Source organism: Petromyzon marinus, unplaced genomic scaffold (genome assembly GCF_048934315.1).
Source record: "Petromyzon marinus isolate PM22_M1 ecotype Great Lakes invasive population unplaced genomic scaffold, UKy_Petmar_22M1.pri1.0 PM_G_Scaffold_377, whole genome shotgun sequence".
Taxonomy (NCBI): Eukaryota; Metazoa; Chordata; class Hyperoartia; order Petromyzontiformes; family Petromyzontidae; genus Petromyzon; species Petromyzon marinus.
Window position 1 is genome coordinate 1 of NW_027422958.1, and position 13,548 is coordinate 13,548.

The following is a 13,548-nucleotide window of genomic DNA, read 5'->3' on the forward strand; positions in this document are numbered from 1 at the left end:
CCCAGGCTCGGGGTTCATCGCGTGAGCTGACATCACCGCCCAACGCCGTGTTTGGAATGCGTAGATCACGGAAAGCCGCTGACCCTTATATTTACGTGATGGAACGAGCGATAAAAGTCGCCTCCTGATGCAGATGGGCCCCCATTCACCCTGCTCCTAAGTAATTTGCTCAAGCTGAACCCAGGGAATTCAGCTAGACTCGTGTGCTGACGTATCCATTCTGGCCCGAACCTGGGCGAATTGCCCGCGGTTCCGGTCAGCGTGCGCTAAGGCACGAGGGTTGCATGCCACGTTGCAACTTTGGCCGATGCCTTACGCATGGGTGTGGCGAGGTATTATTCCTCTCAAATGCTTTATTTAGCTATAGCGGTTTAGACAACAAGGCCATATAGGAATGCGAATTTCGGAATGCGTTCGTGTTATTAATTTCTGCGTTAATAGTACCGTGAAAGAAAGTCATGAGAAAAAAATCACTCCAATTTACTATTTTTTGGGGGGGGGGGGGGGGAACAGAAATACTCGATTCAAGTTGCTTGAGAGATTGGCGTTTTAAAGACTACACGAATTTTATGTGTGTTATATATCGGACTTGGCACGTTCATTATTGTTATTAACCATTTAATGCTGAGCAGCAAATTGTCGCTTAATTTCCTAAAAAAAGAATAGTAGCCTTGGCTATCAGTTGAGCAATTCATAAGAGACCCTGTGTAGTATAGCACGTGGGTAATGAACACAGGGCGCAAAGTGGTGAGTTGACACTTTGGCCAGACCTTGGAGGTTCCGATATCAGCTTCCGAACAGCTTTTTATGTTCCAGCAAAAGGAAGCGACGGTGAGATTTCACTAACCGTGGTGACCTCTTGACCTCGGTGGCGACTCCTGCTGTGAATTCTCAGACTGCGGCGAAGGAGAGAAGGAGTTCAACGTGCGGCTGCTCACGAACCTGCCCGGCGTGCTGCTGTCCAGGGTGCTGGCGGATGGCAGCCTGTACTACCAGGTGGGCAAGCTGGCAGCGAGCATCCACCAAGCCCTGCAGCAGGTACGAGCGCACGAGCGCCTCTTGACAGGTGACGTGAGACTGCAGGGATTCATATTCTTGTTGCTTTCGGTAAAGTCACCACGTAGAGGGGGAAACAATAAAATAATAAAAAATATAAAACAATAAAATTCTCACGACGTTTCGACTGCAACACAAGCAATCGTCATCAGGTGTGAAAACCACAACAAGGAAATTTGAAAAAAAAAATTATTGCTGTGGTTTTCACACCTGATGATGATTGCTTGTGTTGCAGTCGAAACGTGAAAATTCTATTGTTTTATATTTGTTTTATTTTATTGTTTCCCTTCTACGTGACTTTACCGAAAGAAACAAGAATATGAGAATATTCGCCAAAGTAAAAAGCCAAAAAAGAAATAACTCGCAAATTACTTCATTGGGAAATGCGGAGCGATAGTTTCCCCAACCCCTTACTGCGACAATCTTAAAAAAAAACTCTTGAGTTTCGGCGAGCCTTTTCTCTCGGTAAGCAAGTGTAATGTGACGTAACGAGCCCACTCGCTCGGAACGTACGCAGCTGTTCATAATTAGCAACGTGAGAGTCCTTCCAAGTGATCGAATGGCTGGTTTTCAAGCGGCGTATTTTTGGTTTAACATGTAGGCTTTCGAGACCAATATTATTCATAATAAAGGTTTTTGGGTTAGATCGCGTTTATTTATAAATGTGTCGTAACCCTCCACTACCCGACACGGCCAATCAGCAAAAAAAGTGTCACGTTGACAAAAAGACAAATAATTCACTACTTTAGCCCACCGGTGTGTTGAAGAGTGAATCCACATTTACAGTTTGAGTACGACGTTTCACTGGTAATTACATCCAGCATCATCGGGCAATTCTCCAGAATGGTAAAGCCCTCGCTTGCTCCCGGTTTTATATAGAGCAGCAGGGTGACGTCATCACTTAACTCATATCAGCTTCAGTGATTAGAGGCGGAGGGGGGGGTATTGTAATTATATAATCGATTAGTAATCAGTCATTGGTTATGATTAGTAATGAGTTGTAGATTAGTAATTCTTTCAATCAAAATGTAATGTGTATTATTTAATAATATGCTTCCAGGCCGCACTAAGCCTGTAGCTGTCAGAGCGATTAAAGTTATTCTTGTTCCTCTCAATTTCAATGGATTCTCAAATTAGTCTTTGCCAGTAATAATTAGTTTTACACACCACTGCAACGTTGTCAAAATCAATTCAGTGTCCTTGTTGACAAGCATGTTCTGCCACTGCCGACAGTTGTGTTTGAGATAATTTAATATTTCTCTGATGTTCTTTTAGTCTTACGCTGATGTTACGTCCCGTCTGTCCAATGTAGCAGCTGCCACATAAACAATGAATCCGATATACACCTTCTGTTGATAATTTAGGTAATGCGTCTTTAGTCCCAGATGCTAGTTTTTTTTATTTTGTGTACTGTACCAAATCTTGCTTTTGCAAAACACGGGCTAATTTGTCAGTTACTCCCGAGATATATGGAATTTTTATTGTTTTAACAATCTGGTCGCTTTCAGCAGTATTGCTTTGCAATCGTGATTTGGCATTCAGTGCTCTGTTAATTTGAGCATTATTGTAGCCATTCTGTCGTAGTGCGTCTTTAACGTGGTTAACCTCTCTCACTAGACTCTCACCATCTGACACTGTTTTAGCCCGATGTATGAGCGTCTTGATAAGAGAGGATTTCTGAGCTGGATGATGATGTGATTCTGCATTCAGATAGGTATCAGTGTGCGTTTGCTTTCTGTAAACGCTGTGTGTTATTTTACCGTTTAGGCCATGTCCAAGCAAAATATCTAGGAATGGGAGTGTGTTATTCACCTCCATTTCCATGGTGAATTGGATGGCCGGGTTTTGTGCATTGAGATGATTTAGAAAATCATTCAGTGTATCTTTAGCATGTGGCCAGACAACCAAAGTGTCACCCACATATCTAAACCAAAAGGATGGTTTTAATGTGCTCGAGGCAAGTGCTCTTATTTCAAAGTTTTCCATGTACAAATTTGCTGTAGCAGGGGATAAAGAAGAACCCATTGCTGCTCATTCCTTTTGTTTAAAGAAATTCCCTCTCCATAAGAAGTAAGTGTTATTTAAACAATGGCCAGCAAGTTTCGGAATATCTTTTGGTAAACCGGTATTCTTTACTAGTGTATCAAGTAATTTAAGCGATTCGTCCACTGGAACCTTAGTGAATAGAGAAATCACATCAAAACTTACCAGAATATCATCAGGAGTAAGTTTAATATCTTTAAGCACATTCACAAGATGTTCTGATTTTTTTTTTTATGAATGAAGATGTCCTACCGATGTAGGGCTGTATTTGTTGGGTTATATATTTTGCTAATTGATATGTGGCAGAGCCAATTGTACTGACTATGGGTCGTAATGGGATGCCGATTTTATGAATCTTTGGTAGCCCATAGATTCTAGGTGGTTTTGAGGCCCTTGGCTTAATTTGGTATTGCTCATTTTTAGGGATTAATGAATTTGCAATTATTGCAGTGGTCTTACGTTCTAAAGTATTAGTTGGATCTCGTTTAATTTTAATGTAGGTACTTTCCTCTAGTAAATTTCTAATTTTATTATCATAATCGGCTCGTGACATCACTACAGTAGTGCGGCCTTTATCAGCTGCTAGGATTTGGATATCCTTGTTTACACGCAGCTCTCTTAAGGCTTTTGCCTCGTTAGAGCTAATATTTACTTTTGGAACTTTGCTATTCTCAATTATATTAGCAATCTCATGTCTAGTCATCTCTGCCTCATTATGTGGAAGGAGTCTAACTGCTGATTCTACCTCAGCAATTATCTCATCCACTGGAATTGTGTGTGGGGTAATGGCAAAGTTAAGGCCTTTAGAAAGGATAGAGACCATGTCACCGGTTAATACAGTGTTAGTCAAGTTCAGTACGGTTTTGTTTTTAAATTTTTGGTTTTCAGTAGGGATTTGTTTATTATGTAGTCTAGAAAATGTATTAATTTGGTTAGTTTTTGTTAGTTTAAACACATTATGAGCCGATTGTTGTGTTATGTTATCGATTATATTCCAATAATGCATAGATACACTATTGCTTATATCTAAGTGTAACTGCTTTAGCGATTCCGAAAAGTAAGATAATTCACTCCTATTGTGCTGTATTCTCTCTATTAATAATAATTCGCTAGCTTTGTGTAGTATTTGGTTAGCTTTAGAAGACTTTATGTGATGTGTTATTTTAACTGCGTTTGGTATTACCTTTGAATCTCTGCACCTTTTGAGGAACGCCAGTGAAGATATCAATTTCATCCGCTTAATGCGGAGCTTCTCCAATTTTCTGGTTTTAAGAAAAGTATCCTCCCCATAGAAGTTAGTCAGTTTAACATGTAGGCTTTCGCGACCAATATTATTCATAATAAAGGTTTTTGGGTTAGATCGCGTTTATTTATAAATGTGTCGTAACCCTCCACCACCCGACACGGCCAATCAGCAAAAAAAGTGTCACGTTGACAAAAAGACAAATAATTCACTACTTTAGCCCACCGGTGTGTTGAAGAGTGAATCCACATTTACAGTTTGAGCACGACGTTTCGCTGGTAAATACATCCAGCATCATCGGGCAATTCGCCAGAATGGTAAAGCCCTCGCTTGCTCCCGGTTTTATATAGAGCAGCAGGGTGACGTCATCACTTAACTCATATCAGGTGCAGTGATTAGAGGCGGAGGGGGGGGTATTGTAATTATATAATCGATTAGTAATCAGTCATTGGTTATGATTAGTAATGAGTTGTAGATTAGTAATTCTTTAAATCAAAATGTAATGTGTATTATTTAATAATACGCTTCCAGGCCGCACTAAGCCTGTAGCTGTCAGAGCGATTAAAGTTATTCTTGTTCCTCTCAATTTCAATGGATTCTCTAATTAGTCTTTGCCAGTAATAATTAGTTTTACACACCACTGCAACATTGTCAAAATCATTTGACTGTCCTTGTTGACAAGCATGTTCTGCCACTGCCGACAGTTGTGTTTGAGATAATTTAATATTTCTCTGATGTTCTTTTAGTCTTACGCTGATGTTACATCTCATCTGTCCAATGTAGCAGCTGCCACATAAACAATTAATCCGATATACACCTTCTGTTGATAATTTAGGTAATGCGTCTTTAGTGCAAGATACTAGTTTTGGAATTTTGTGTACTGTACCAAATCTTACTGTAATGTTTTGCTTTTGCAAAACACGGGCTAATTTGTCAGTTACTCCTGAGATATATGGAATTTTTATTGTTTTAACAATCTGGTCGCTTTCAGCAGTATTGCTTTGCGATCTTGATTTGGCATTCAGTGCTCTGTTAATTTGAGCATTATTGTAGTCATTCTGTCATAGTGCGTCTTTAACGTGTTTAATCTCTCTCACTAGACTCTCACCATCTGACACTGTTTTAGCCCGATGTATAAAATAACACAGCGTTTACAGAAATCAAATGCACACTGATGCCTATCTGAATGCAGAATCACATCATCATCCAGCTCAGAAATCCTCTCTTATCAAGATGCTCATACATCGGGCTAAAACAGTGTCAGATGGTGAGAGTCTAGTGAGAGAGATTAAACACGTTAAAGACGCACTACGACAGAATGGCTACAATAATGCTCAAATTAACAGAGCACTAAATGCCAAATCACGATTGCAAAGCAATACTGCTGAAAGCGACCAGATTGTTAAAACAATAAAAATTCCATATATCTCAGGAGTAACTGACAAATTAGCCCGTGTTTTGCAAAAGCAAAACATTACAGTAAGATTTGGTACAGTACACAAAATTCAAAAACTAGTATCTTGCACTAAAGACGCATTACCTAACTATCAACAGAAGGTGTATATCGGATTAATTGTTTATGTGGCAGCTGCTACATTGGGCAGACGGGACGTAACATCAGCGTAAGACTAAAAGAACATCAGAGAAATATTAAATTATCTCAAAGACAACTGTCGGCAGTGGCAGAACATGCTTGTCAACAAGGACACTCAATTGATTTTGACAATGTTGCAGTGGTGTGTAAAACTAATTATTACTGGCAAAGACTAATTAGAGAATCCATTGAAATTGAGAGGAACAAGAATAACTTTAATCGCTCTGACAGCTACAGGCTTAGTGCGGCCTGGAAGCGTATTATTAAATAATACACATTACATTTTGATTTAAAGAATTACTAATCTACAACTCATTACTAATCATAACCAATGACTGATTACTAATCGATTATATAATTACAATACCCCCCCCTCCGCCTCTAATCACTGCACCTGATATGAGTTAAGTGATGACGTCACCCTGCTGCTCTATATAAAACCGGGAGCAAGCGAGGGCTTTACCATTCTGGCTAATTGCCCGATGATGCTGGATGTATTTACCAGCGAAACGTCGTACTCAAACTGTAAATGTGGATTCACTCTTCAACACACCGGTGGGCTAAAGTAGTGAATTATTTGTCTTTTTGTCAACGTGACACTTTTTTTTGCTGATTGGCCGTGTCGGGTGGTGGAGGGTTACGACACATTTATAAATAAACGTGATCTAACCCAAAAACCTTTATTATGAACAACGTATTTTTGTTGTTTCCCCCCCAAATTTTATTCCAAGCGTCGGGGTGGAGCGGTGGCGCAGTTGTGCGCACACTGCGCTACGAACCCGGCCACCTGAGTTTTATTTCCGGCCACGGCTAACATTCGTGGCAAGTGATATCTGAACCAGTCCTGCCCCCCCCCCCCCACCCCCCCTTGTCCTCTATCCTTCACCAACCTACACTGACCAGTTTGGCGAAGTATGGTCAAACACCCTACATGACCAACACTGAATACGGCAGTGCCTTGATAAGGGCTGTATGAGTTGTGCTAATTGGTGCCATGTCATGAGATGGAAAAAAACATCTCATTCTGTGCATCACCTCTGGTTAGAGAATGGCCCACAGAAGGTGATCTCACAAAACTACTTCTCAGATCCATTCAAGTGTCCTGTTATTCACAAATACCAATCAAACATTTGCCAGCCGCACGCAGGACTTGGGCAGCCCCACCCTCAGCTGCATAATAAGTCTAGATTTTTAGCTTTCGTGACTGCAAGGATTCATACTCTTTGGTTTTTTCGGTAAAGTCACGTAGGTAAAACTATAAAATGATAGAATGAAAAAAAATGTAGTTGTTTTTTCATTTATTCTTTTATTTTATAGTTTTACCTACGTGACTTTACCGAAAAAAACCGAAGAGAAAATAATAAGTCAAGGAGAACATCTTTTCTGAAACGAAGACTATCCTTTGCTAGCTTGACGTTTTGCTGCCTTTAACTTACATGTGTACTCAACTGGCCAATGCTATGTTAATCTCGTATTGCATTTTTTGTCATCTTACCGCCTTCGTTTTTAAACATCTGCATAGTTTGAGCACCCGTTCCTGCACTCCCTGCAACGAGACGATTTCATCTGGAACCTATCAAACACCCACCTGCTCGAGTCCTACCTCTTCACTCTGGACGGCGACCCCAACCAGGGTCTGGTCAGGGAGGTCATCGCCAAGTTCCGCGAGGAGATCCAACCCAACCTGCACAAGTTTACCAGATGTACGCTCGCCTCGCAGCTTCACCCGGGACGTAGCTCCATGCCTCAGGGGGCGAGGGGCGCTTCAGGCCACCGACGAGGCCTTGAAGCCACGACGGGTGCCGCGTACGTGTGTACGTTGAACTTCTTTTGCACCGTACGTAGCCAACCGTGCTAATCGGAGGTGCGGGGGAAGGACAACAAACTAAACACAAAAAATCAGTTCAAAAATAAATTAGTGTTCAATCTAGGTTTAAAAGTGCATAGCTCCAGTGCCTTCCTAATATCGGAAAGAAGAGCTTTTCAGACGGCCGCAGAAGTGCATCTGAAAGCGCGCGATGCGGTGACCGTCTTTGTTTGTTCGATGGTTAGCCAAAAGCCGCTGCGAGGATCACCCGAGTTCGCATGATGGTTTATGCTGCTTGACGAGATCAGCAAGGTATTGTGATTCATTTGTGGCAAGCATTTTCTTTGCAATGTGCTTTACGTGATTACTTTTACCCAGCATACACAGATGCATTACAAGGCATGCATGTAATGGGGAACACTCGCACAGACACTGATCACAGGTGAAATCAAATGACAGGGTTATTACATTCAGACGCTACTGTATATAAATCATTATTGTAATTTCTACCAAATCATTTTTCAATGCATGCTAAATTGTGTTCAACAGTTTTTGTTACACATATACTCTTAATAATAATGTACAGCCCTTTGTCAATGCACTATCTGGACGAAGGCTTTCCAGGCTGTGTAGGGTCATGGGGGTTGTTTTGCCACCTTCACCATGCTGGTCGGTGAGGATGTAGGTAGGATCCCAGGACTGGTTCAGATATCAGTGATGTTCTCCATGGCCGGGAATCAAGGGCTCGTGATGCGGTGTGCATACCACTACACACCGCTCCATATCTCGCCCCCGTGCAGAGTTGTACGACGCTGGTGGGTTATTGTAATTCTGTGCCTTTGAAGGCAGGAGAAGAAGTTGGTGATTCACTGAGACTCTGCGGGGGCCATTCTTAGACTCGCACACGCGGCTTGCGCAACCCCAATCGTGCGGCCGGAATAAAAACGTCACGGGCACGAACGATGACGACGGCGACGAGGGGAGGACGGTCAACAATAAAAGACAACGGACGAAATCAAATTCGACGTTTTCCCCCCTCGCCGCAGGCATAATCCACGGTGACTTCAATGACGACAACATCCTGGTGCAGGAGGTGGCCGCAGGAAGCGAGCAGCAGCAGCAGCAGCAGCAGGGGCCCAAGTCGGCGGAGGGAGCGCCGCGGCACCGCGTCTCTGGCATTGTGGACCTCAACTCGATGATGTTCGGCTACCACGTGTACGACCTGGCCATAGCCATCATGTACATGATGGTGGAGAGCGGCGAGGCGATGGAGGCCGGGGGTCACGTCCTGGCCGGCTACGAGAGCGTGCAGGCCCTCACCGAGGACGAGAGGAGGGCCGTTTACTTCCTGGTGGCGTGCAGGTAAGAGCGGAGGGGGGCCGGGGCAGTTCGGGTCGGGTCTGCCCGGATCGCCGTTGGCCGCATCGGGAAACGTTGGCTTCAAAAACCTGTGGCGGTTGCGTAACGAGAATTAATCCAGGTCTGGCGAGAATCCGATAAACTCGATGATTGTGCGGCAAAAAAAAAGTGCTTTATTTTCTTTGGTTCTTTCGGTAAAGTCACGTAGAATGAGAATAAAATAATAAATTGATAAAATAACAATAATATTCTCACGACGTTTCGGCCACAACACAAGCGGCCTTCATCAGGTGAAGGGACGAGACTGTCTGGTAGGACAGTCCAAAGAAGATGAATCATTGCAGTCACGAAAGCTTTAAATCGAAACGTGCTTTATTATTTATTTAAAGCTCTTCATCAGACCAATGATGAATGAAGGTCTTGCCAATGCCATGTCGATCATCGCGGTAGTTGACCATACTTCACCATGCTGGTTAATGTGTGTTGGTGAACGGGGGGGATCAGTAACAGTTAAGACATAATAATGCTGATTACCATGATGTTGCTAACAGCACTTTTACGGATGCTGCTGATGACGGTGATGATGATTATAGAAAAGACACTCATAGTGATGTTGTTTACGATCATGTTGCTGATCACACTGCTGCTGCTGCTGGAGACGAGGAAGATGAAGACAGCGACTTTCCTTCTGCTGGCACTTCTGCTGCTGACCACGAGACTTGATCCAACTATGGATGCAATTCCTGGACGCTAAAATCCCAGCCGATCAACAAGTCGGCAGCAAAAACCCTCTTGAATAACAAACGATATTAACCGTCACGACAGCAACGGCGACAACAACAACATGGTCTACTTTTCCCCGCAGGTTCTGCCAGTCGCTGGTCATGGCCCGCTACACGATCCTGCGATACCCGCAGAACGCCGACTACCTGCTGATAACGGCGCGCACCGGCTGGGTGAAGCTACGCGAGCTCTGGACCAGGGGCCTGGAGGACATGCAGAGGCTGTGGTCCGATATTGCGGCACGGTACAGAAACTAGAACCGCGGTGGAAATCGAGACGGACGGCGAGGAGAGAGAAGGGGGAGTTTGGGGTCGGGGGGGGCCCACCGTGAGACACGTCCTCCCACTCGCCCCACCGGTACCTCCCGAGGCTTCGCAAGGAACCGGTTTCAACTTGAACGTGGCGCCGTTGGTTTTGGACACGTGCGATCTTTGAATACGGAATCTGAAAAATGTGAATTGCTCATGCCAGGCACTTAATGCATAGGGGAGGTTTTTCGTAGCTTCAGGTTAGGAACGTATTGTTGCTGCATCCAGCGCTGTTGACAAAACGGCATTCACATGCGCATCCGTGGGTGATAATAATAATAATACTGTCAGAATATTTTTTTCCCGTTCATTTACTCAGGAAATCCTGACTGTTTCTGAGATTTTGTATTCATGAAGTTCCAGCGTTCAGATGTTCGACCAATTCCTTTGTAGCTTGTTTGGCTCGTGAGAGGAAACCGGAGTAACTCGGAGATTACCTGTGCATACGAAAGGTGGTGGGGGGGGGGTAACACTCGACAACTGCATAGATGTTTTATATTTTTATTATTTTATTGTTTCCCTGCTACGTGACTTTACAGAAAGAACCAAGAATATAAAAAGCGTCACCGTACACCGACATCTGTTGGCCAACTTGCAGCGCAAGGCATAAAACGTCTGCTTTTCCCAGACAGTCTTCAAATTAAGCACTAAACCCAGGCTCTTCCCCGGTTGAGCTTCAAAGATCTGACGAGATTTGGTGCATTCTGGGTTAATTTTGTTATTTTGTGAGTTGCAGTTGCATTCAGATATTTTTGTTAATCTAAACTACAGTTGACCTTAGAACCCTCAGACACGGGCGTGGGGAGTCCTGGCCTCGTGAAAGATCAGTCGACTTTCTTGCGTTGCCATGACCTTCCACTCGGCGGACTTTGGGAACGGTAGTGTGGTGGGGGTGGTGGGTGTTTGATGATTTTGCTGTAAAGGTTTCCTCTACAAAAGTGGGACACTCCTGGGTTTTGCCACCAAGTACTAAGTCATGTTTTGCAGAGGGGTCAAATACTTATTTCCCTCATTAAAATGCAAATCAATTTATAACATTTTTGACATGCGTTTTTCTGGATTTTTGTTGTTGTTATTCTGTCTCTCACTGTTCAAATAAACCTACCATGAAAATTATAGACTGATCATTTCTTTGTCAGTGGGCAAACGTACAAAATCAGCAGGGGATCAAATACTTTTTTCCCTCACTGTAAGTTCGATTACAGGGAATGACTATAACATGAATTGGAAGTGATATCTGGACCCCTTCAAACAAACCGCATTGACCAGTGTGGTGCAGTATGGTGAAGCAACCCATATAATATGGGGAAAGGTATCATCCAGCAGTGGATTGATCTGAGGCTGTGAAAATTGGCTAAGCCTCGAACGCAGATGCACCACGTATACACTGTCGCCTCCTGTCTTATGCCATTGCCGACGAGAATGTTGCGTTCTCATACTAAATTAAAACTATTTTTTATTTTACCGGGGCCCACTGAGCTATAAAGCTCTTTTTTTTAGAAGCGACCTGGCCACAAATGATAGCTCAACGAAGTGGCTTATCGTGTGAAAATTTCTAGCAGCCAAATACTCCAAACGCATGCTTCTGAATTGGGAGGGAAAAACCGGAGGACTCGGAGAAAAAGCCACACGATCAAGGGGAGAACATCCAAATATACAGCAGCAGGCGTCAGTCGAGATCGAACCAACGACCTCCTGTATACCAGGCGAGATAGTTAACATCTGGCCACTGTGCTTGCAGCCCATCTTACCCGAGTGAATGTGAGCTTGCATTCTGTGCTCTGGTAACCCGAAAGTACACCGCCAGTTTTTCAGGTCGCCCTATCAAACACGAAGCGCGATTCTCAGAGACAGCAATAATATAATCCCATTCCTCTAGAATTACTGTCAGCTGTGCCCCTATGATAGGAAAGGTTATGCCACTCTTCAGAGGTATGGGGTGCTCTCCTTTCCTTCTCACCTCATCTATGCCAACCGTGTCACGATGTATTTATTTCAATTGTGCCTCTCGTTCGCCAGTCTGATTCTTCAGCTTGTGTACGTCTTGTATCGAGTAGGTGGTGTGGCCAACACCACGCCAAAGGGGCCGTCCATAAATGACGTCACGCACCTGGGGGGGGGGGGGTGTCAGACATTTGTGACGATGCGTGACGAGGGGGGGGGGTGATAAATGTGACGTCACATCAAAATGCGCAACTTTAAATAAATATAGACAACACGTTCCACTTAATTAAATAGACTTGTTAATAAATGTTTTCTCCTACAACATCAGAGTGCAGCGGCACAATAAATACGCACTACAATGACAATAGTTTAAAGCGATTTGAAGCATGTTTTATCTTTCGATTTAAAGCTTTCGTGACTGCAATGATTCATCTTCTTTGGTTCTTTCGGTAAAGTCACGTAGAATGAGAATAAAATAATAAATTGATAAAATAAAATAACACAATAATATTCTCACGACGTTTCGGCCACAACACAAGCGGCCTTCATCAGGTGAAGGGACGAGACTGTCTGGTAGGACAGCGCTGGAGTGCTGTCCTACCAGACCAAAGAAGATGTTTTATCTTTTTTTTTGGGGGGGGGGGTCAGACATTTGTGACAATGACGAGGGGGGGGGGTCAAAAATCGTCCAAAATCGCGTGACGTCATTTATGGACGGCCCCAAAGCCGCTTTTGTCGCCCCAATGCTGACGTTGTATCCACAGCACACCAGGTACTCATTTAAGTCTGCGCCGACATAATTGAGGCCCAGGAAGTCACCGTTGTGACCACATACACACGCACGAACATTCGCCAATGCGTCATCATCGCCACTCTGATCACTTGGCGGCCGACGACAACGACGACGACGATGTCTGGGGCAGCTCTACCCGATGCAAGGATTCTGCCGACGGCTAAAGGCTCCTCCTCCCGTGCGCCTCTGGCGATGCCCCCTGAACAGCGCTGTGCCGAGATGGCTGCGTCAACGGCGGGCGCTGCGCGGCTCCCTGGCGTGTGCACCTGCAGGGACAGCTACTCGGGGCTTCGCTGCCACAAGCGTACGGCCACCATCTGCTGCTGCTGCTGCCGCCTCTCAAATCCCCGCCGTCAACTCTTCGTAGAGAGAAATTGGGGGGGGGGGTATCCGATTGGGATTTCCTTGGCATTTTTCCCTCTAGTCCTCTGCATTCTCAAACTGAAGTTTGTGGGCCAGTCTTCCACGGTCCATTCGCATCTCCCATTAGTCGCCATTGAAGTGTTAATTGGACCATATCGCTGCATTGTATTGCAGGCTGCTGATTTTGTGGGAGTTGAAAAGTGGGCCGCAGAAAGGTGTATCTACTGGCTTTACGAAACACCTGTTGTAGCCTAT